This window comes from Panthera uncia, assembly GCF_023721935.1.
Source record: "Panthera uncia isolate 11264 chromosome C1 unlocalized genomic scaffold, Puncia_PCG_1.0 HiC_scaffold_3, whole genome shotgun sequence".
Taxonomy (NCBI): domain Eukaryota; kingdom Metazoa; phylum Chordata; class Mammalia; order Carnivora; family Felidae; genus Panthera; species Panthera uncia.
The window spans coordinates 8,427,223-8,450,632 of NW_026057584.1; the positions used below are offsets into that span (position 1 = coordinate 8,427,223).

The following is a 23,410-nucleotide window of genomic DNA, read 5'->3' on the forward strand; positions in this document are numbered from 1 at the left end:
GTGCCAGACTTGTACTTCCTAGAGTGTCTCCTGGAATACCACTGCAGGTGGAGCGTGGCAGAGCCGGCTCTGTGGCTCCAGATCACCCCACCCCACCCCACCCCACCCCACCCCCTGCCCTGGAAATGCTTGTTACATTGGGTTCAAGTATCCCGGCTACAAGTTTTGGTGAGATGGTTGGTAAAGTGACTTGAAAGACTTGTTGGAAACCTGCTGTGGCTTATCCTGTTTGTTGCAGGCCTGAGGATCAGGTGTTCTGAAGAAGTACTCTGGAGAGGGGCTAGGAGCACATCGGTCAGGCCTCCTGAAACCTGCAGCTGAGAGCATGGATTCTGGAATTGGCGATAATTCAATAGAATTTGTGCTAGATGAATGGAACGGAGGGGGCTTGGGGATTATGGTGAGCCTGGGGAAGAAAAGCAAGTCCAGTAGGTGGGCCCTCGTGTTTTGTAAATCTTCCAACAACCTCTGGTTCAACCAACCAAGTAAGGGCTTTGGTATTACACGATACTCAGTATTCACTAATTTACTCCTTATTCCCTCTAGCACTACTAATAATCAAGGGCCCCAAGGTCTATGCCAGCAGATTAACAGGATTACTGAATGATGCCCTAGATGCTGCGGGGCAGAGATGTTAAAACAGCCATCCAAAAAGCCCATGGACTCTAACCACCTGTTTTAGACTAGTCAGAGTGCCAAATCAAAATGTAGGTGGGTGTCTGGCTGGTAGAGCATGTGACTTTTTAGTTTCAACACTTACTTTGAGAGTGCAAGAACCCCAAGCAGGCTCTGAGCTGTCAGCGCAGAGCCTGACCTGGGGCTTGATCCCACAAACCGTGAGATCATGACCTGAACTGAAATTGAGTGGGATGCTCAACTGAGAGAGCCACCCAGGTGCCCCATTAAAAACCATTAAAAAAAAAAAAAAAAAATCTTGATTTGGCTCAGGTCACGATCTCTGGGGTTTGTGGGATTGCCTGCTTGGGGTTCTCGGTCCTCTCTGTCCCCTGCTTGTGCTTGCTCTCAAACATTTAAAAAACCAACTCTTGCATTTTAGCCAAATAAAATCTTTATTTTTGAGAGCAGGGGAGGGGCAGAGAGAGGAGGACAGGATGGAAGTGGCCTCTGCGGACCGCTTGTGACGCGTAACCAATGGAGTCACCCAGGTGTCTCTTACAATATATTTTTAATGTGAGTGTACAAAGAAAAGGGGCTCCAGGGTGGTTCAGTTAAGTATTCGACTTCTGCTCCGGTCATGATCACGGGGTTCATGAGTTCAAGCCCCACGTCAGGCTCTGCTGACAGCTCAGAGCCTGGAGCTCTCTTTCTGCCCCTCCCTTGCTCATGTTTTCTCTTAAAAATAAACATCAAAAAAGTGTTTTTGTAAGTAAATGTTCGTTTTAGGCCTGGTTGAGTTTCACTGTGGGTTAAGGAAATCTCAGCTGTATGCATGTTTTTTGCAGCTTAAGCTAGTCTTGTGGGTATGGGGGATAGCTATGATGGCCTGCTTTGAGGGTGAGCGCACCAGTGGAAGCTTGTTGCTGCTATGAAGGTCAAGCCAGCAAGCAGATGTTCTTGGATAAACTTAAAAAAAAGCTTGGCAGCCTGTGTTTCTCTGGATTCAAAAGTTGCTGTTCACTCAGTGGAGTTCAGACTGCCTAATGTCAAAATTTGCATCTGGGCAAAACAGTGTCCCAAAACTGGGCTAGCAAGGCCTGTGAGGTTGGTGTTTGCGTCTCCTGAGACCTAGCAAAGGAGGATTCTAGGGCTGTCGTGACCCTACAGCCTTCTCTCGTGTAGGTGCTTGCCCTGGTTGGCTACTCTACCTGGCAGGCCTAGAGGTTTAAATAAACCTGAAAAGTTATTTGGCCATTAGGAACAGAGACCAGGGTTGCTATGAGTCCAGGCCCAGCACAGCCAGTGCTTAAGTACCTGTTACTAAATAGGACTTCACAGCCCTAGAGGTGTGGGGTGTCTGTGGGTTCCCTTGCTGAAGGGAAGGGAAACGTATTCCACCATTAGAATTGCTCTTGGGGTGTCTGGCTGGTGCAGTCAGTTAAGCATCTGACTTTGGCTCAGGTCATGATCTGGTTTGTGAGTTCAAGCCCCAAATCGGGCTCTGCTGTCAGTCCTGAGCCCACTTCGGATCTTCTGTTCCCCTCTCTGCTCCTCCTTTCCTGTCTCAAAAATAAACATAAAAATCTAGAATCACCGTACACATCTACTTTAATAAGCGAATGCTGCTGATGGTGTGCCTTCCCTCAGGCACTTCCCTCAGCCCCTCCATACACCTGATGTGGGCGGAAAAGTAAGGTTCGTTCTCCCTTTCTGCTGTTCGGTTCCTCACCATTAAATCGGGGACAGTCCAGTCCTGTTATTACTGGTTGTTCCAGGGGGTGGTGTGCTGACTTGTGTGGAATGGAGAGGAGGTTGGAGGGTAGTCCGTCACCCTGGAAGGCGAAGGAGGAGCATTAATGCTTACCTTTAGGGACTAGAATCCTGCAAATGTCTTAATTCTTCCCTCCCGGACACCGGTCTGGTCTCCAGGTTGGTGGGCTGGGTGAAGGTTTTGCAGCCATTTTAGAAAAGTAGCTCCCGTTGGCAAATGGTTGTCGCCACTTCTGTCATTCTTCCAGTAGGTGGCAGCACATCCACAAGGATGTGGAAACCTAAGGCTGCGTTTCAGGGCAATGTGTTTTTTTTTCTTTTACTTTTTTTTTTTTTCTTCTGTTTCATTTTATATTAGAGACTCTGAAGCACACTCCAGGCTCCGAGCTGTCAATGCAGAGCCTGAAGTGGGGCTCGAACTCACCAGCAGTGAGATCATGACCTGAGCCAAAGTCGATGGAGCCTCCCAGGTGTCCCGTGGTGTTTTTTTTTTTTTTTTTTTTAATGTTTATTTAACACATTAAAGAGAGCGCACAAGCGAGGGAAGGGCAGAGAGAAAAAAATCCCAAGCAGGCTCTGTGCTGTGCTGTCTGTGCCCACGAACTGGAAGATCATGACCTGAGCCGACATCAAGAGTTGGACACTTAACTGAGCCACCCAGGTGCTCCCAGGCCAATGTGTCTTTAACTTCAAATTTACACTTGGATTAAGTGATGGGGCTTGGGAGTCTGCAGGAAGTCCACTCAGCACACTAAGAGATGCTGTGGAATGCACAGAGAACTCAATTTCATGGAATGGTTGGCCTGTGCCCTTTCCCAGAGGTATCCCATTTTTGTAGGCTTGGTTCACTGCCTCTTTGTATCTCAATCTGTTTCCCCTCAGCCTAAAAAAGTGCCAAAAGTTTTCTCGTCAAAAGAATTGTCCCCTGACCCGACCTCCCCACCCAGCTGTTGCCACTTGCCTTCATTGCCAAACTTTGAGAAGGACCACACTCCTGCGTCCCACTCCTTGTCCCTAGCATTGTGACTTATGTCCCCTTGCTTCCTTGCAGCATTTGACAGATGAGCCCTCCTTCCTGCCTGAAACTCCCTTCCCCGCCCTTAGAAAACCTGGGCAGACAGTAGAGCGGTGTGCGCTGTGACCCTTGGCTGAGGTGGAGAGGGGAGGAGCAAGCAGCCCTCGGCTTAGAGCCTTTCAACAGGCTCATTCTCTCCAGTTTCTAGATAGGAGCCAGTGGCTATCCCCCGCAGTTCAGGTAACCCAGCAACGCCGGGAAAAGGCCTGGAGAGTTCCTCTACTGCTGGGCCCTCCACGTGGAAACATGAAAAGCACACATGTATCCCTGCCAACCTCTGAGTAGAGGGGCTTGATGTCATTGTTCTGTCCCGGGGGCCTAGGACAGTGCCTGACATGCAGTAGGTACTCAGTAAGTGATAAACGAAGGAACCCGGGAGAAAGTCCTTCCCCCAAATGCAGGGAAAGCTGTGATAGCAGCAGGAGAGAACCTAGGCCAGGAGTTCTTAACATTTGCATGTAGGGGGTCCTGGTAAAGACTTTGAACCTCTCAGAATAACGTTCTCAAGATTATTTGCTTTAAAAGAGAGGATTACAAGGGAAACCAATTATATTGAAGTAAATTTATTAAAGTATTTATGCACAACTTTTGTGATAGAATTATATGTGTTCACTAATGCATTAGATAAGATGTATTTGCATTTAAAATACAGTTAAGTTAGGGTTTGATTCTGGTAATGATGGAGTGTCTGAAAACAGACCGTTCTGTTAACAATTATAAACTGTACAAAATATAAATCAGCTTTTAAAGTTGTTGGACAGATAATACCAGATAGAAACTGAAGCAGATGTCTATCACCCTTAGAAGACAAGGGTACTGAGTGAGATCCATGTTTAGTCAGTTTTCTCCTGTTGGGTACCCATGAGTTAGCATGGATCCCCAGACACAGAGTTTAATCAGAAAGGGGGCCTGTCTTATTGCGCTGAGGAGTCCGTTTGGAGTTTAAGTCTGGAAATTTTCCTGAAAATAAAAGAGACACTGAGCCATAAGACCTGCACACTTAACTGCCTTCAAATTCTCAGCCAAGTCCTACATTGTGTATGCACAGGCCAAGATTCTAACGAGCCCAGGGGAAAACAACTGGAAAGTTAACAGAGCTGGCTATAGATGCCAGCAGCTGCCGAGTGCTGGGGAGGCAGAGTTTGGAGTTCAAATTCTGCCCAGTTAGATAGAGGCTTTTAATAAGCACTTCAAGCTTTTCTCTGAGACTTAGAAAGGTCACAATTCAAAAGTAACAGCCACATCCCACACCTAAGGACTGAGCCTAGGATGCGGGGCAAAACGCAAAACCAAAATAGGCTCACCCTAACAAAGCCTCAAGCCTGAAACTGAGCCCCTCCTCATGCTCAAGATGACGTGTTGGGAATTTAATTGCCTACAAAACTCAACAGTGTTCAGAGAAGGATAATAGAAATCAGACTGTCTACAGTGCATCATCCACAATGTCCAGTAAGCAAAAAATTGCTAGGGGCACCTGGCTGGCTCAGTCTATAGGGCATGTGACTCTTCATCTTGGAGTCATGAGGTTGAGCCCCACCTTGGGCATAGAGCTGACTTTTAAAAAAAAATTACTACAGGGGCACCTGGGTGGCTCAGTCAGTTAAGCGTCCGACTTCAGCCCGGGTCATGATCTCAGCTCATGAGTTCGAGCCCCACGTTGGGCTCTGTGCTGATGGCTCCGAGTCTGGAGCCTGCTTCGGATTCTGTGTCTCCCTCTCTCTCTCTGCCCCTCACCCACTCTCTGTCTCTCTCTCTCTCAAACATTAAAAAAAAATTAAAAATTACTAGACATGCAATGAAGTATGAAAATGTAGTCCGCGATCATAAAGTCGATAAACACATAACTCACATATTGAAATATGAAGGCAAAGACTTCAATCATAAATATGTTAAACAATTTGCAGAAGAGGAGTATATATAATAAAGAAATGGAGGTGTTTCTGGAGAGCTATGAAAACTCTAAGAAGGGAACCAAATGGAAAGCCTAGAACCGAAAAACAAAATATCTCAAAAAATTCACTAGAAGGGCTCAACAGCAGAAGAAAGGATCAGTTAACCAGAGGACAGTTCAATAGAAATTATTGACAGAGTTTGGCACACGCTATCCCAAAATACAGCAGCAGCTTGGCATATTGAGTATTTCAAGCGGAAGGAATGTGAGAGCAGATTCCGGAAGGACTCTGTGACCTTCCCTGAGGCGGGTCATAGGCCCTTCAGTGAAAGGAGCACCCTTATCTCTGAAGACAGGGACACTAAGAGGAGATGAAGGAATGGGATTTGCCCCCGTTGCATGAACTCAGGTCATACCTTCTCTTTCTTTGGTCCTGTCACATGTTCCCACAACCCTCCACTCTTTCTTTTTTTTTATTTTTTGAGAGAGAATGAGCAGGGGAGGGGCAGACAGAGAGGGACAGAGAGAATTCCAAGCAGGCTCTGCCGTGTCAGCACAGAGCCCGATGTGGGGCTCGAACCCACGAACGGTGAGATCATGACCCCAGCAGAAAGCAAGAGTCGGATACCAGGCGTGCCCACAGCTCTCCACTCTTTGTCAAACTTAACAACAGTTAGGCTTCACTGCTTAGGTCTTCATTTCCTTGTGAAGGCTCCCGTGGCACGTAAAACTTACATTAAAGAAATTTGCGTGATTTTTCTCTTAACTTATCTGTTGTTACAGGGGCTCCAAGCCCAGAACTTCCCCTACACTATCCAAACTGAAGCTCAAAGAGAAAAAAGATTGGGGAAAAAACTGAAGAGAGCCTCAGTGACCATATCAAATTGCCTCATGTACGTGTAATTGAGTCCACGGAGGACAGGAGAGAATGAATGGAGCTGAAAAATATCTCTTTGAAAAATAATGATTGGAATTTTCTAAATTTGATGAGAAACAACCCCCAGAGCCAAGAAGAAAGCCACACCTCTGCACATCATAACCGAATTGTTCAAAAACAAAGACTAAAACAGCCACTCAATAAAGACCTATTACCTGCAAAGGAACACGGGTAAGAATAATGGCTACATTCTTATCAGAAAAATATAAGACAGTGGATGATATCTTTAAAAACTTTTTTTTAAGTTTATTTATTTTGAGAGAGAGAGAGTGCACAAACATGGGAGGGACAGAGAGAAGGAGAGAGAGAATCCCAAGCAGGCTCTGCACCATCAGCACAGAGCCGGATGCAGGGCTTGAACTCACGAACGGTGAGATCATGACCTGAGCTGAAGTTGGACACTTAACCAACTAAGCCACCCAGGAGCCCCTGTGCAATTTTTACTTTTAAAACTGAGCATCAGCTTTCCAGGGACACAAAATACAAATTTTAAATAAACACTCCACAATGGAGCAGGTCAATTCCAGATAAAATCCTACAGGTTCTGCTGATTGTCTCACCAAGAGGCAGGGCTCAGGTCATTATTAGGAGAAAATTTTATTTCTAAAGTGTCATTTTACATGCAGAGATGTCTATTAAACATCACGATCATACCAGAGAGGAGGTGGGGGGCGGGGGTGGGGGGTGGGGAGATGGGTTAAATAAGTGATGGGGATTAAAAAGTGCACTTGTGACGGCCACTGGCTGTTGTACGTGCATTTTGAATCACTAAATTCTACACCTGAAACTAATTTGATACTGTATGTGAACTAACAAATTTAAAGTCAAAACCTGTAAAAGTAAAACACATCATAATTAAACGTGCCAAAGGAGAAGCCAAATGTCAAAATGCCTCCTTTAATCCACCCAAACATCTCAAATCCACCCTTTGCTGACCTTTCATAACCCCATTTTTTAAAGTTTAAAAAAACTTTCATGTTTATTTTATTTATTTTAAGGGGGCGGGAGGGGCACAGAGGGAGAGAGAGAATCCCAAGCGGGCTCCGTGCTGTCGGTGCAGGGCCCAATGCGGGGCTCAATCTCACGAGCTGTGAGATCGTGACCTGAGCTGAAATCGAGTCAGACGCTCTTAACTAACCGAGCCACCAGGGTGCCCCTAAAAAATTTTTTTCTTACACAAGAGAAGGTGGACTGATACACGTTGGTAAATGCCAACCGTCTATACGCACACATGGAGACGCAGTGTAATCTCTTAGCCCACAGACAGAGATAGGAGGGGAAAAGCTAGACTTCTATGCCCTTCTACACAGGGGCCTAGTGCCCTTCAGCGGCCAGCGAATTAAGGGAGCAGAAGGTGGTTTGGTTTTGTTCCCCGCTCCCCGGTGGTGTTGATTCCATAAAGTTTTTGTTGAGACAGGAAGGGATGAAAATGAATTTGGAACAGAAAGGAGTAGAGATTTTTCCCCCCCAATGTATTCTGCTCAAGGTTTTTTCCTCCCCAGATAGTTGAGAGCCTTTGCTGGTGTAAAAGAGAGAAACGGGACCTCAAAAAACAGGGCGACAGAGCACAAGAGGAGAGGGGGGGAAAAAAGGCTGCAACTTGCTCCCAGGAACTGGAGACGATTTAGGAAGGAAGGCTGGAATCCATCCCTGTTCCATGAGTCTGCTTCTCCCTCCTCGTCCTTCCCCTTCCTCCCGCTCAACATCATCTTCATCCTCACTTTGTCAATATCTTCCATTCCTCCTCCTCCGTCATCATCTTCTCCTTCCTCTTCTTCATCATCCATGTCGGGAGCCAAGGAGTGCTGCCATGGATTTGCCACATGTCCTCTCTGATTGCCCTGCCCCGCTCACCCGCACCTGCGCAGACTGGTCAGTAAACCAGAGGAGGACACCCTCTGGCTCCCACGCTCTCTCCTCCTGCTGGCTTGATTCTGAGTCTGACTTGAACGTTTTGCCAAATCCTTTCCAGATTTCCACTTGACTTCCGTGAGCCCTGGGGGTGGATCAACACTCCGATGAACTTCTTTGGAAAGCACTTTGTTTTCGAAGTGAGGTTTTCACCAAGATAAAAATCTATTCTGTCACCTGATTTAATACCTTGAAGTTCTGTCGCTTCCACTCTTGGCGAACAATGCTCACATCTTCATCCTCCTCCCTAAAAGGTGCAGATACTTGAGGATGGCTGACAAATGTCGTTCCCCCCAGATGTGGAATTTGGGCCACCAGCTCCGACCCCTCCTGAAAAAATGGTTGGCGGGGTTTGTTATGTTTCTGTTGTCTTTGCAAAGTCTCCTTACTGGCTTGGCCATTAAGTCTGACTATTGCATTTTGTACTTCATCCATATGTTCAGTTGCTTCTTGCTGTTCTTTTTCTGAGGGCTCGTGCGCCCCCTTGTGGTTAGCGTCGGGCGCCCTTTCATGGATTTTGGCCCAAGGTGCTGCTCAGGGTCTCGCGTGCGGACCGGAAGAGAAGGGCAGGCAGAGGGGGGGCCCACTCGGCTCTCCAGTCCGCGCACCACCCCGCTCTCGGGCGCCGCCCTGGCGGCCGCTACTCGCCGCTCCCTCCCTCACCACACGCGCGGCTGCTGTCCCGGCGGGAGCCTCCTCCCATGCATCTTCCTCACCGCCAAAATAACTGCAGCAAAAGATGAGAAGACATTGCGAGAACTGAAATAACTAGGGAACTGGAGAGATATACCCCGTTTGTGGATGAGAAGACACAATATTGTTAAGACGTCATCCTCTCCAAATTTATTTATAGATTCAATCCAATCATCATATCTCGGCAACGTTTTTAGTGGACGTTGACAAGATGACTTAAAAGTATGGAAATGCAAAGGACTAGAATAGCTAAAATAGCCTTGAAAAATAAAAGAAACAAAGCTGGAGGACTCACACTAAATGAATTCAAGATTTATTAGAAAGCTGCAGAAACCAAGGCAGTGCCTTACTGTTGTGAGGATAAATATATCAATGAAATAGAGAAGGTATTCTGGAAGTAATTCCTCATATATTGATTTGATTGATTTTTTAAAATGGCATTAAGGCATTCAATGGGGGGAAAAGACAGTCTTCTCAACAAATAGTGTTTAGAAAACTAGGTTATTTATATTTAAAAAAAATGAACCTCAACTTTTACTCCACCCTATATATAAAAATTAATGCACGGTGGATCACAGACCTGAATACAAAACATAGAACTACAAAACTTCTAGAAGAAAACAAAGGAGAATATCTTTATGGCTTAGGGTAGGGAAAGATTTCTTAGGATACAAAAGGCATTAACTATAAATGGGGAAAAATGTTAAATGGGACTTCATCAAAATTAAAATGTCTGCTCATCGGGGGGCGCCTGGGTGGCTCAGTCAGTTAAGCGTCCGACTTGGCTCAGGCCATGATCTCACGGTCCGTGAGTTCGAGCCCCGCGTCGGGCTCTGTGCTGACAGCTCGGAGCCTGGAGCCTGCTTCGGATTCTGTGTCTCCCTCTCTGTCTGGCCCTCTCCCGTTCATGCTCTGTCTCTCTCTGTCTCAAAAATAAATAAACATTAAAAAAAAAATTAAAATGTCTGCTCATCGGAAGGCACTGTTTGTTTGTTTTGTGTTTTATTTATTTATTTATTTTTTAAAGATTTAAAAAACAATTTTTTTTTAACGTTTATTTATTTTTGAGACAGAGAGAGACAGAGCATGAATGGGGGAGGGTCAGAGAGAGGGAGACACAGAATCTGAAACAGGCTCCAGGCTCCGAGCTGTCAGCACAGAGCCCGACGCGGGGCTCGAACCCACGGACCGCGAGATCATGACCTTAGCCGAAGTCGGCCGCTTAACCGACTGAGCCACCCAGGCGCCCCTATTTATTTATTTTTAAGATTTTATTTTTTAAAGCAATCTCTACACCCATCGTGGGATTCTCACTCACAACCCAGAGATCAAGAGTCGCACGCTCCACTGACTGAGTCAGCCAGGTGCCCCTCATCAGGAGACACTGTCAAGAAAATGAAAAGACAACCATAAGTTGGGAGAAAATATTCACAAATGAATTCCCGATAAAGGATTTGTACCCATAAACTATAAAGGATTATAAGTCCTCAAGAAAAAGATAACCCAATAAAAAGACTAGTCTTAAACAGACACTTTATAAAAGAAGACATCTGAATTTGCAAAAAAAAAAAAAAAAAAAAAAAAAGCACATGAAAAAGTGCTCAACATCATTAGCCATCAGAGAAATACAAATCAAAACCACAAAGAGATACCACTGTCTACCCACCAGCATGGCTAAAGTTAAGACTACTGGCAGGGCAAATGTTGTCAAGGCTATAGAGTCAAATCTCTTACTCATTGCCAGTAAAATGTCAAATGGTACGGCCATTTTGGAAAGTGGCCGTTTATTATAAAATTCAACATACAGCTACACCGACAGTTTATAATACTGTAAAGTTAAACATATACCTACGCTATGACTCCAGTTCTGTTTCTAAGTATTTACTCAGGAGAAATTAAAATGTGTCCACACACACAAAAATTGTATGAAAATGTTTGTAACAGCTTTCTTTTTTTCTGGTATAAGTCCAGAAAATCTTGATTTGGATAGATATATATCTAAGCATCCAAGGCTTGCTTCACTAGGTGAAGACAGGGTTTTCTCAAAGAATAGTAACATTCTGGGGTGCCTGGGTGGCTCAGTCGGTTAAGCCCCCGACTTCACCTCAGGTCCTGATCTCATAGTTCATGGGTTTGAGTCCTACATCGGGCTCTGTGCCGACAGCTCAGAGCCTGAAGCCTGCTTGGGATTCTGTTCTCTCTCTCTCTGCCCCTCTCCTGCTCACTCTGTCTCTCTGTCTCTCTCTCTCTCTCAAAAATAAATATTTAAAGACATTAAAAAATAAAAAAGAACTTGTTCTTTAAAAGCCAGTGAGAAGCCCTCTATAAACTGTTTTCCCATTTCCTCGTAAACTTTTTCAAATGCAGTGATGGAGGGACCTGCTTCCGACAGAGTTGATGACTTTGATGAATGTTGACAAGACATCTCGCAGAGATATTGGGCAAGTCTCTACTGCCTGTGCGTAAAAAGCATTGAGCGATGACGACGTGCAGAGCTCTCTTTATCACTCGAGTTTGCAAAATAAGCTTTGCGGGAGGTCCATCTGGCCAGAGAATGAAGCGTTTCTTTCCAGGCACAACCGATTTGGCAAAAAACGTGTTTAGCGCTTCCAAAACGTCGACAGCCTTTGTAGTTTGCACGGGGCGACTCACAAAGTAAGAAAGCGGCAGCGCGTCCCTCGTGACCAAAAGCAAGGAGATGCCCCCTCGCTGAGAGGGGTCTGCGGTTTCGTCCATTTGCCTGCTGGAGGGGAAAGCGAGGCTGTTTCCTCAACGACCTGCTTCCACTGGTAAAAGAAAGGTCATCTATTCTAGAACATATCACACCGTTCGACAAGGAACTGCTTCCACTGCTGTCCTCTGATCCAACCCAAAAAGTAGCTCGTTAATTTCCTCGCGCACGCCCTTGCCTTCCACACGTCTCTCGAACAGTGTGGGAGATTTGTCTTCGGCTGAGCAGTTTCAGAGCCCGCGGCAGTAAAAGCTTATTGTGAGCCCATCCAGTGTCGGGAGTGTTCCAATTTTTCCCGAATTGAGCTCTCCTTAAACAAAACCCCCTGCATCTTTAAATGCATTTTTTTGGGGAGGGCCAGACGTGCCATGCCCTTTCAGTGTCGCCGGTTTTATTCTCCCATTCATTCGCGAGATTTTTCCAGCACAAGAACACTGGCTCTTGTGTTCTGTCATGTTCGTTATTAAACGTGAAGCGGGATAATACGTAGCTTTTATCATAGTCCTCTGTCTTCAGTATTGCAGCTACAGCGTGGTTTCGTCCAGTGACTGTGATGGCCTTTTGATGTCTCAACCTGGCTAGGCTACAGCCCCCAGTTCTGGAGTCAGAACTAGCCTAGGTGTTGCCAGGAAGGTGTTTGGTGAGGTGATGAAAGTTTATAGGCAATTGATGTTAAGAGAGATTATCCTACATAATCTGAGGGGGCCTAATTCAAACAGTTGAAAGGCTTTAAAGAGCAGGGTGGAAGATTCCCGAAAGAAGAAATTCTGCCTGTGTAGTTCAACTCTTGTGGGCGTGGAGTTCTAGCCAGCCCTTCTTGACGGGTTGCCCTTGTGGATTCTGGGCTTGCCAGCCCCCTCTGGCAGCCCCCACAGTCGTGAGAGGCAGTTCCTTGTAATACATTTCAGTATATACAGCTGACCTTCATTATTCTTAGATTTCATATTTGCAAGTTCAACTACTGATTACAAGTTAGTATATCCATGGGGCGCCTGGGAGGCTCAGTCGGTTAAAGCATCCGACTTTGGCTCCGGTCATGATCTCATGGTTCGCGGGTTCGGGCCCCGGGTCGGGCTCTGTGCTGACAGCTCAGAGCCTGGAGCCTGCTTCAGATTCTGTGTCTCCCTCTCTCTCTACCCCTCCCCACTTGTCCTCTTTCTCTCTCTCTCAAAGATTAATAAAAAATAAAAAAGATATAAAATTTAGTATATCCATACAATGAAATACCACTCAACAATGAAAAGGAGCTGTTGAGGGGCGCCTGGCTGGCTCAGTCCATACAGCATACGACTCTTGATATCTTGGTTGTGAGTTCAAGCCCCACATTCAATGTAGAGCTTACTTAGGAAAAAAAAAAAAAAAAACAAGACTGAAAAGGAGCTATTGATATGCACAACAGGGTGGGTGGATTTGTAAATAATTATGCTAGGTAAAAGCAGTTAGATGAAAAAGAGTAGGTGCTATATAGATGATTGCACAGCTATAAAATTCCAGAAAATGCAAACTGATCCATGATGGTAGGAAGCAGATCAGTGGTTGCTGAAGACCAGGGAAGGGAGAGGGGGAGGCAAAGAAGGAAAGAAGGGAGAGAGTGCCTAGGGGCACAAGTGATGGGTGGTCCGCTCTCTTGACTGTGGTCATGGTTTGACATGAGTATGCATGTCAGACTTATTACGTTATCCACTTTCAGTACGTGAAATTATTGTATGTCCGTATGTTTCAATAATGGCATAAAAGACTCCCCACATTTTGGTTAGAATTGTATTAAAACACTAACATTAATTTGGAAAGACCGACATTCTTACAACCGTCAGTTTTCCATCCTGGAACAGGTGACTTATATCACTAAGAAAAAAATTTACCTTTCTTCACACATCTCTTACATTTATTATTAAGGCCAATCCAAATAATGTTTTTTTTATCCTAATAATTTTTTAAAGGAGAATTGCATGTTTCTCCTCTTATTTTATTAAAAAAAATTTTTTATTTCTTTTGAGAGAGAGAGAGTGTGTGAGATAGCGGGGGAGGGGCAAAGAGAGAGGGAGAGAGAGAAAATCCCAGGCAGGTTCTGCACTGTCAGCACAGAGCTCAACTCGGGGCTCGAACTCAAACCATGAGATCATGATCTGAGCCGAAATCAATAGATGCTTAACCAACTGAGCCACCCAGGCGCCCCCTAGTAATGTTTTTTCCTGGTTATTTTGATAGAGTCTTTCCCACCATTATGTAATCTAATTGAATATTATTAACATATCAGAAAACATGTCTTAGGGCACCTGGGTGGCTCAGTGGTTAAGTGTCTGACTCTTGGTTTCCACTCAGGTCATGGTCTTGAAGTTGGTGGGTTCGAGCCCCGCGTTGGGCTCTGTGCTGACAGCTGAGAGCCTGGAGCCTGCTTCGGATTCTGTGTCTCCCTCTCCCTTTGTCCCTCCCCGCTTGTGCTCTCTCAAAAATAAACATTTAAAAAGAACAAAAAAACCCACATGTCTATTCTTCTCGCATTTAGTCTCTTTGCTACACTGTCATAAGTGTGACGTATTTCACTTGATTTGGTTTTTCTGTAGTAGTCAACTGTGTCATCTGCAAATCACATAACTTCCTTTTCACTAGTCCTATTTCTTGTGTCCGTTTTCTTGTTTCACATCTTTTTGCTTTGTGACTTCCAGACCTAGTTAGCTCATGATTGTGGCCTCGAGGGAATACGTTTGATCATGCTGAGAACCACCCAAGTGTTTTACCATTACATAGGATGCCAACTTTTATGTTCAAATTGATGTTTTAAAAAAATCTTTTGGGGCGCCTGGGTGGCTCAGTCGGTTAAGTGTGCAAATCTTGATTTTGCTCAGGTCATGATCTCACCGTCATGAGATCCAGCCCTGAGTTGGGCCATAAGCCAGGCATGGAGTCTGCTTGAGATTCTCTCTCTCAATCTCTCTCTCTCTCCTGTCTCTCCCCTGCTTGCTTACCTGCATGATCTCTCTCAAAAAATTCAAAAAATAAAAATAAAAATAAATTTATTAGAGACATTGTCAAGCACATATTAAAGTAGAAAGACCAGAAAAAAGAACCTGCTACCCCACGGCCCCCAGCTTTGTCCAAATTTGTTTCATTTGTCCCTCATCCTTCCCACAACCCTCAGAAATTTTTGAAATATATTTTCTATATTATATAATTTCATCCGTATTTCCAATTTTCCCAATATTTTGTCCACATATTTCCAACATTATATTAATTTGTTTAAGATATTTCAATATGTATCTTTAAAGGTTAATGATTCTTTTAATAAAACAATAATTCCATTATCACATCTTACAAGTTAAACACTAATTCCTTGCTGTCATCAAATATTCAGTGTTCAGATTTACTTGATTAGCTCATCATTTTTTTTTTTTTTTCACTTCCCTTATCAAACCTGCATTCAAAGGAGGCACACATGGCTTTGGAGTTTCTTTCTTTCTTTCTTTCTTTCTTTCTTTCTTTCCTTCTTTCTTTCTTTTCGAGTTTATTTGTTTTGAGAGAGAGAGAGAGAACGGAGGAGGGGCAGAGAGAGAGGGAGAGAGAGAATCCCAAGCAGACTCTGTGTTGTCAGCTCAGAGCCCATCTTGGGGCTCGATCCCATGAACTGTGAGACCAGGATCTGAGCTGAAATCAAGAATCAGACGCTCAACTGACTGAGCCACCCAGGAGCCCCTGGAGGCTCTTTCAGTCTGTGAATTTTCCTTCCCTCTTTTCATTTTTCTTGCTGTTTCTTCATCGATGACATCAAGTAATTTGCCTGCAGAATGGGCCTCCTCTTGGTTTTGCTGATTACGTCCCTGTGGGTGGTGTTTACCATGTTCTCTGCCCCCTCGTATTTCTAGACAATAGATCAGATTGAGGTTCAGTTTTTTGGACCAAGTATAAGGGGAGTCACTGGGCAGGTCTCCGGGACCCAGACTCTGAGAGGGAAATTTGCAAAAGGAGGTTTACTGGGCAGGGCTCTCAGGCTCAGCGCCGGGGGGTGGGGGGAGGAAGGGTGGGAGGAGGAGGGGAGAGGGGGGAGGAGGGGGGAGAGAGGGAGATGGGGGACAGGAACAGCTGGGCTGGGATGCAGCTGAAATGGAGGTCTCAGTTCCCATGGGAGCTCTGGAGCTGGGACTATCCCTCAGATTGTTCCGGATGGAGGCAGGGGTAGGGCTTTTGTACCCTCTCATTGGCCTGTCTCTGGGGCGGCGGGAGTACAACCTGTGGCCAGACTCCAGGAAGGGACCCAGCACTGGGCTCTGTGCTGACAGTTCAGAGCCTGGAGCCTGCTTGGGATTCTGTGTCTCCCTCTCTCTCTGCCCCTCCCCGGCTCACGCTCTGTCTCTGTCCCTCAAAAATAAATAAACATACAAAAAAAATTTTTTTTTTAATTATCTATCATCTATCTACTATTGTGGTAAAATATACATTACACAAAATTTGTCATTTTAATCTTTTTAAAGCGTACAGTTCAGTGGCCTTAAATACATTTACAGAGCTGTGCAACCATCACCAGCATCCAACTTCAGAACTTTTTCATCATCCCCAACATAAATTCTGTGCCCTTTAAACACTCCCTCCTCTCCTCACTTCCCTTGGTAACCTCGACTCCACTCTCTGTCTCTATGAATTTGGCTACTCTAGGTACCTACTCTAGGCTAATCTAGGTACTCTAGGTACTCTAGGTACCTGATTCATGTAAGTGGAATCAGACGGTATTTGTCTTTTTGTGTCTGTTCTATGTCACTTAGCGTGAGGTTTTCATCCGTGTTGCAGCGTGTATGTACCACGTTGTGGCAATTTCATTCAGTTATCCCACTGTATGGATAGACCACGTTTTCTTTATCAATTCATCTACTGATGGACTTTGGGGCCTGCTTCCACCTTTGGGTTATTGTGAATAATGCTGCATGAGCACCGATGTACAAGTATCTGTTTGAGTCCCTGCTTTCAGTTCTTTTGGGTATATACCTGGAATTAAAATTGTTGCATCAAGTGGTTTCTGAGGAACCACCAAACTGTTTTCCATAGTGGCTACATCGTTTTACATTCCCACCAATCAACGCACGAGGGTTCCAAGTGCTCCGTATCCTTGCCGACACTTGTTCTTCCCTCCCCCTCCCTTTTTTCCCCCACAAGTGGGCTCCATGACCAATGCGGGGCTTGAACTCATGACCCTGAGATCAAGAGTCACATGTTCTACCAACTGAGCCAGCCAGGCCCACCCCCCTTTCTTTTTTTATTAGCCATCCTCATGGAGAAGAGCCATCCTAATGAGATACCTAAGTGATACCTCATTCTGGGTTTGATTTGCTTCCCTAATGACTAGTGATGTTAAATATCTTTTCGTGTGCTTATTGGCTGTTTATCTTCTTTGAGAAATATCTATTCAGATCCTTTGCCCTATTGAACTTTTAATATGCTACTAAACTGTATTGTATAATCTTTCATTTAGAACTTCTGTGTTTGGTGAATCCACTTAATTTGCTCCCAAGTTCCAGAGATGTTTTTTGTTGTTTTGGGTTGTTAAAGTTTGGTATAGTTTGTTAGGTACCAATAGCTCACTACCCAGGTTCAGTTCTGGAAAGCAGGCCCCCTTCTTGCGCAAAGAGAATGGAAATTCCTGTTCTTTCTGCTCTGGGTTCCTCTTTCCTTCACTCAGAATCTGATGTCCAAGCTGCAATTCCAGATTTGCATAGACCTGAAAGCCCCATGGGGAGATCCATGAACCTGTTTAAATTGGAGGTCAGTCACGAATGAACAATCCTGATGGGCTTTGGGGGGCAGAGAATGGAAGCCAGATTGCTCAGTCTGTGGAGCACGCGACTCTTGATCTCGGGATCATGAGTTCAAGCCCCACCTTGGGCACAGAGATTACTTTAAAAAAAAAAAGTTCCCAAGAGGAAAACAATCTCTTGAGAAAAGGGTTTGGTGGAGGGTCCAGGCTCATCTGGGGGCCAAGGGTGTGAAGCATCAGATCCTGAGCAGAGTGTGAGGGTCAGCTGTAATCTGTCCCAGCCTGGGGCGCTGCAGGCTGAGTTTGTCATTTTTGTTTGCTCTTAACCCCTTCCTTGGGGAATCCATCCTTCCTTGACAGCCCCCTTTCATTGTAATCCTGCTTGGGCCATGTGGATTGGATGGGCCTAACCCTGTCCCGGGCCTCAGTGATATCCTGGTTAGTGGACTCCGTTCTCCTCGCCATAAACACTGGTCCGGCTTGGATATGTGATACACGCCGGCCTAAGGAGAATCTCTCCTTGAGTGTTTGCCAGAAATATCGGAAAGATACTCATTTCAGAACTGAATGAATGCGAGTTTGCTCCTTGGTGACGTACAGATAGAGATAACATTGGGCGGAGCTGTCAGAGAGGAAAATTTATTTGCGGCAAATAAGGAGATGAGGGGGGAATAAATTCCAAAGCCATGTGGCTCCCTGAGCAGGGGTGAGTGGGTTTCTTTTCTTTAGGCTTAGGATGAACATTCAGAAAGGAGATCTTTGTCATCGTACGTAGAGACGGGCATAAGGTCATGCCTGTGTCTTAAGGAAACATGCCTACACATTGTATGTTATGTTAATGAGGTTTGTGCTCCTTCTTGGGTAGAGGTTTTAAATTATAAAGAGGCAGAGATAACTGGACAAGGAGAAGGGTCATGGGGATGCTCCAAGAGCCTAGAGCTGGAATAAACTGGATGAGGTCTCGGGATCCTTATCCTGGGTAAGGAATGCAGGGCCTTGCTTACCTTTGAAACAGCACTGGGAGTTTGACCACTGATTTATTGTCTCTGTTATGGTTAGACTATTTCCTGGCCTGGTAGAGACGATTCATCTTTGCATTCCCTTTAAATCCTTAACTATCGAGGTCTTTGCATTTTTCCCCCGTTCTGACACCTTGTAGAAAGTTCTGCAAGAAGTGTGCATGGGCAAGTAGGGCAATGGGCATGGGCAAGTAGGGCATATCACAGTAGGGCATAAATAGCTGGAGGTCTGAAATGACTTCTCTGGTATCACAAAAGCTGTATCTCCTTTTTTTTTTTTCTTCTAACTCTGCTTACTTTTTTTTTCTTTTGGGAGTGTGATCTGTAAAGACCACCTAAGTCTGAAGCTGCCTGCTAGAGAATCAAGTCAACTCAGAGAAAAAAAGAGCTAACAGATGAAAGGCAATCATTTAGGCACCTGGATCCAGCCATACCCGAAGCCCTAGAGATTTGTTACATCCACTTAAAAGTTCTTTTTTTCTTGACCAAGTTTGGAGTTGGGTTTCTGTCAGTTACCAGTGACTGCAACCAGAATAGGGGAAAGCTTTGTGGCAAAACTGAAAGAACCATATTTCCCCCAGGGACTTGAGCCATTTCACTGTGGGATCCACATCCCTTGTAAGAGAACAAGGCATGAGAAGGGGAGATGTGTCTCAGGGAGGTGCAGATGCAGAGGTGCTGGTGAGACAGCTGTGGGGTGAATACAGAGGTGGGGGGTGGGGAGGGCATCGGCAATGTCCAGGGGGGGAGGATGGTCACTGTCTAGTCTGCTGTCTCTAGCAGAGACCTAACAGAGGCAGCCTTGGCATGCAAAAGGCCCCCAAGGGGGCCTTCTGCTCCGTAGCTGGTCAGCAATGCCCATGGGTTGCTAGAGGGTCAGAGGCACTCAGCGGCAGTGTGGGCACAGGGTGTTGGGTGAGTAGGTTAACCGGGTCTAAGTCACTAAGTGTGATGAGGAAGGCAGCGAGCAAAACCCAGCTTTGGTGAGAATGATCCAGCACACAAGCCCCTTGGGGGGATTAAAGTGAAGGCTAGGTCTGCCCTGGAAAAGGGGGACTATTGATCAAAAGGATTTAGGGACAAATGGGAGGGCAAGAACCCGGGAGCTCAAGACCAGGAAATGGAAGGGGGTTCTGGATGTGTGTCAGGAGTCTGGCATCGTGCAGCTGGGCTCGCTCTGCTGGGTTTCGCATCCGGGTTGTACTGACTTCATACAAGGGGTTGGATAGTTTGTCCTTTTCCACATCAGCAGTGGCTTACATAGGCTGGAGTGAGTTGTTTCTTTGGAATCTGAAAGAACTTACTGACCAAATGATCTACAGGGACTCTGGGAAGGTGATTTTTTTTTAAGCTTATTTATTTATCTTGAGAGAGAGAGAGAGAGAGAGGGAGGGAGCTCGACACAGGGATTGATCCCACAAACGATGAGATCATGACCTGAGCCAAAATCAAGAGTTGGCTGCTCCACCAACTGAGCCACAAAGGCGCCCCTGGGAAGATGATCCTCTGATAATGCTTTGAGGTTCTTCCTCACTTAGGGGAACATAAGGATTTTCTTTTCTTTGTGAGTCTGTTTCTTGTATTAATTTGAACCATACTTTCCAATAAGATTTAAAAACCTATTCACATGTTCATGTGGGAATTGTAATTCTTATAATTTTACATTATAAACTGTGTTAATTACATCAACTTGCTAATTGCATTTGTCTTTTCTCTCCTTTTATTCAATTTGGCAGAAACTGTAACTATTGAAGTGCTTAATTTTTTTGTTTAAGACTCTACTTTTGGGGGCGCCTGGCTGGCTCAGTCGGTGGAGCATGTGACTTGATCTCAGAACTGTGGGTTCAAGCTCCATGTTGAGTGTAGAGATTACATACAAATAAAATCTTAAGGAGTACCTGACTGGCTCAGTCAGTTGAGCGTCCGACTTTGGCTCAGGTCATCATCTCATGGCTCATGAGTTCGAGCCCCACGTTGGGCTCTGTGCTGACAGCCCAGAGCCTGGAGCCTGCTTCAGATTCTGTCTCAGTCTCTCTCTCTGCCCCTCCCCTGCTCGTGCACTGTCTCTCTCTTTCTCTCTCAAATGGAAACAAACAAAAAAAATTTTTTTTAAGTTATTAAAAAAATCTTAAAAAAAATCAACTTTTGAATTTCTTTATCAATTCTACTGCTTTCACATTTATTAAAGTTAACTTTCCTCTTTATTATTTCTTATTTCTTTTTTCTGGCTTTGTTTTAAAGTTCTTTCCCTGACATTTTGAGTTGAAATATTAGGTCAGTTATTTATAGTATTTTTTCTTACAAAAAATGAATGCATTTAAAGTTGGTAAATTTTACAATGTTCAAATAGTCACGACTTCAGGGCTAAGGCCTGACATATAACACCTTTGAAGTCATAATGACGTAAATTGGCATTATCTCGTAATTATGTGGTATTCCTAATTCAAAACAATCAACCATTATAGTTTCTATTTTCTCTTTGACTCGACAGTTACTTAAGAAGGAGGCTAGGATTGTTGTTTGCTTTACTTTTGTGACTAATCTCTGGTTTATTGTATCCTGGACATAGTGTTTGGCCTGTCAGATTTCTGCTTTGGAGGATACTTGATGTTTTCTTTCTTCTTAATACACACATGTGGTAAACGTTTCATGTGCAAAAGGAAGTATAAGCTGTGTGTGGTACAGAGTTTGACATGGATTTTTTTTTTTTTTTATAATTTAATGTGTTTTGAATTTTATTTTTAAGAGAGAGACAGCATGAGCAGGGGAGGGTCAGAGAGAGAGGGAGACACAGAATCCAAAACAGCTCCAGGCTCTGATCTGTCAACACAGAGCCCGATGCAGGGCTCAAACTCATGAACCACGAGGTCATGACCTGAGCCAAAGCGGACACCAACCGAGCCACCTAATGCAGGGCTCGAACTCACAAACTGTGGGATCATGACCTGAGCCGAAAGCAAGAATCAGACACTTGACTGAGCCACCCAAGTGCGCCAAGGAACTTTCTATTTAAAAAACTTTTAAAAAAATGTTTGTTTATTAAAACAATTTTTTTTAACATTTATTCATTTTTGAGAGACAAAGACAGAGCATGAGCAGGGGAGGGGCAGAGAGAGAGGGAGATACAGATTCTGAAGCAGGCTCCAGGCTCCGAGCTGTCAGCACAGAGCCCAATGCGGGGCTCGAACTCACAAACTGTGAGATCATGACCTGAGGTTGGATGCTTAACTGATTAAGCCACCCAGGCACCCCGGGAACTTTCTGTTTTTTAAAGTGCCAAACAGCACAGCTGTAAATCACATAAAACAAATCTAGCAAGAAACGTTTGATGGGATCTGGATGAGCTGAGCTGATGTGAGTCCCACCTTTCCACTGGCAGCTGGTTTTAGCTAACTGCAGGCAGCTCTGGGGGATGCTCCGCTCCTTCTGGACCTGCCTCAAAGCCTTCCAGACCACGTGCATGGCTTCAGCGTGGTGGGTAATTTTCAGCTTCCGCGCCCCAGCTGCCTGAGCACAGATCTCACTCCATCGCTTAGGGCAGCCTGCTTCAGCAGGTGGGACCACTGACCTATGTGTCTCTCCTGGATGATTAGTGGACTCAGACCAATCATGCTGCAGGTGGCCCTTGGTCTTTTACTTGAGCTGAGTTTTATGTCACTTGCAACCAAACATATCCTAACCAATGTTGGCTATATCCAATGTTAGCTTTATATAAAAATTAGAGTATTGCATCATGTGTCTGAGAGCTCAGACACTAAACAATTACGGTAATAGCAAACTATTCCCTGATATGTAAGGCCTTCATTCTGACGTCAGAAGGCCTGGGAGGGTGGGCGAGCTAGTGGCTGGTGCTTTCTCCCGGCAGGCTGGAGAGAGAGGGCAAGTTGGGTAGAGGGGCTGATTGAGAGAGAGAGAGAGAATGGATTCCAAGCAAGCTCCATGCTCAAAGCGGAGCCCTACTCGGGTCTCCATCCCAGAGACCATCTGAGCCAGATAGATGCTCAACCTACTGAGCCACCCAGGCGCCCCTTTTCATCTTATTTTTTTATTAAAAAATTTTTTTTAATGTTTATTTTTGAGAGAGAGACAGAGAGTGAGCAGAGGAGGGACAGAGAGAGGGGAGACACAGAATCCGAAGCCGTCTCCGGTCTCTGAGCTGTCAGCACAGAGCCCGACATGGGGCTGGAACTCACGAACTGAGAGATCATGACCTGAGCTGAAGTCAGATGCTTAACCCACCGAGCCACCCAGGAGCCCCTATTTTATTTTTTAAAGCAGGCTCTAGGCCCAATGTGGGGCTGAAACTCACAACCCAGAGGTCAAGAGTGGCCTGCTACTCACGGAACCAGCCAGGCGCCCTGGCCTGTGATTTTTGTCAACTGTAAAGGGCTGCAATTCATCTCCTTGGTGGGTAAAATAAGAATAAGTCCTCCTTCCCCTGAAATAGCGACCCTAAGGTGGCCCAGAAGACCTCACAGCCATCTCACTCCCTCCAAAGCCACCATGTCCGTCCGGATGTTGGCACGTTTCTACCTCTTAAACTTTACCTCTCAACTCAGGGCTACGTGCTAGAAAGCCTCACACAGAGAAGCCAAAGGAAAAGGATAAAACCTCGAAACAATTCCTGTTACACAGTTTGGTGTGGGGCTTTCCAGCGTTTGTGGGGCACACATGCCCTCAGGTGACGCCGGGGATTTGGGGTACAAATAACGCAAATTACAGATTTCACAAAACCGGCGCAAATCGTCCCTCCCGTCCCGTGGTCACGATACCCTACGTGGGCAGTTGGGGGCGCTCCCCGCCCTCTCCTGGGATTGCCCGGGAGCCGAGGACTCCGCCGTCCTCCCGCCGCACCGCGCCCTCGGTCCTCGCGGGGCCCCGCGCCCGGTCCGCCGCTGCCGAGCCGGCTCCGGGGGTAAGTGCGCCGCCCCCACCGCGGAGCCGCGGGCCGGCAGGTGCGTCCCGCCCGGACACGCCTCTCTGGCGGAGCGGAGCGCCGCGCTCTCCGTCCTCTTCCCGGACCCC

At 45.6% G+C, this 23,410-nt stretch overlaps 1 pseudogene; it reads right to left on the reverse strand.

Annotated features, from left to right (window-relative positions):
• Positions 1 to 7,772: 7,772 nt before the first annotated feature.
• LOC125910936 (protein SET-like) lies at positions 7,773 to 21,847 on the reverse strand (annotated as a pseudogene).
• Positions 21,848 to 23,410: the final 1,563 nt, after the last annotated feature.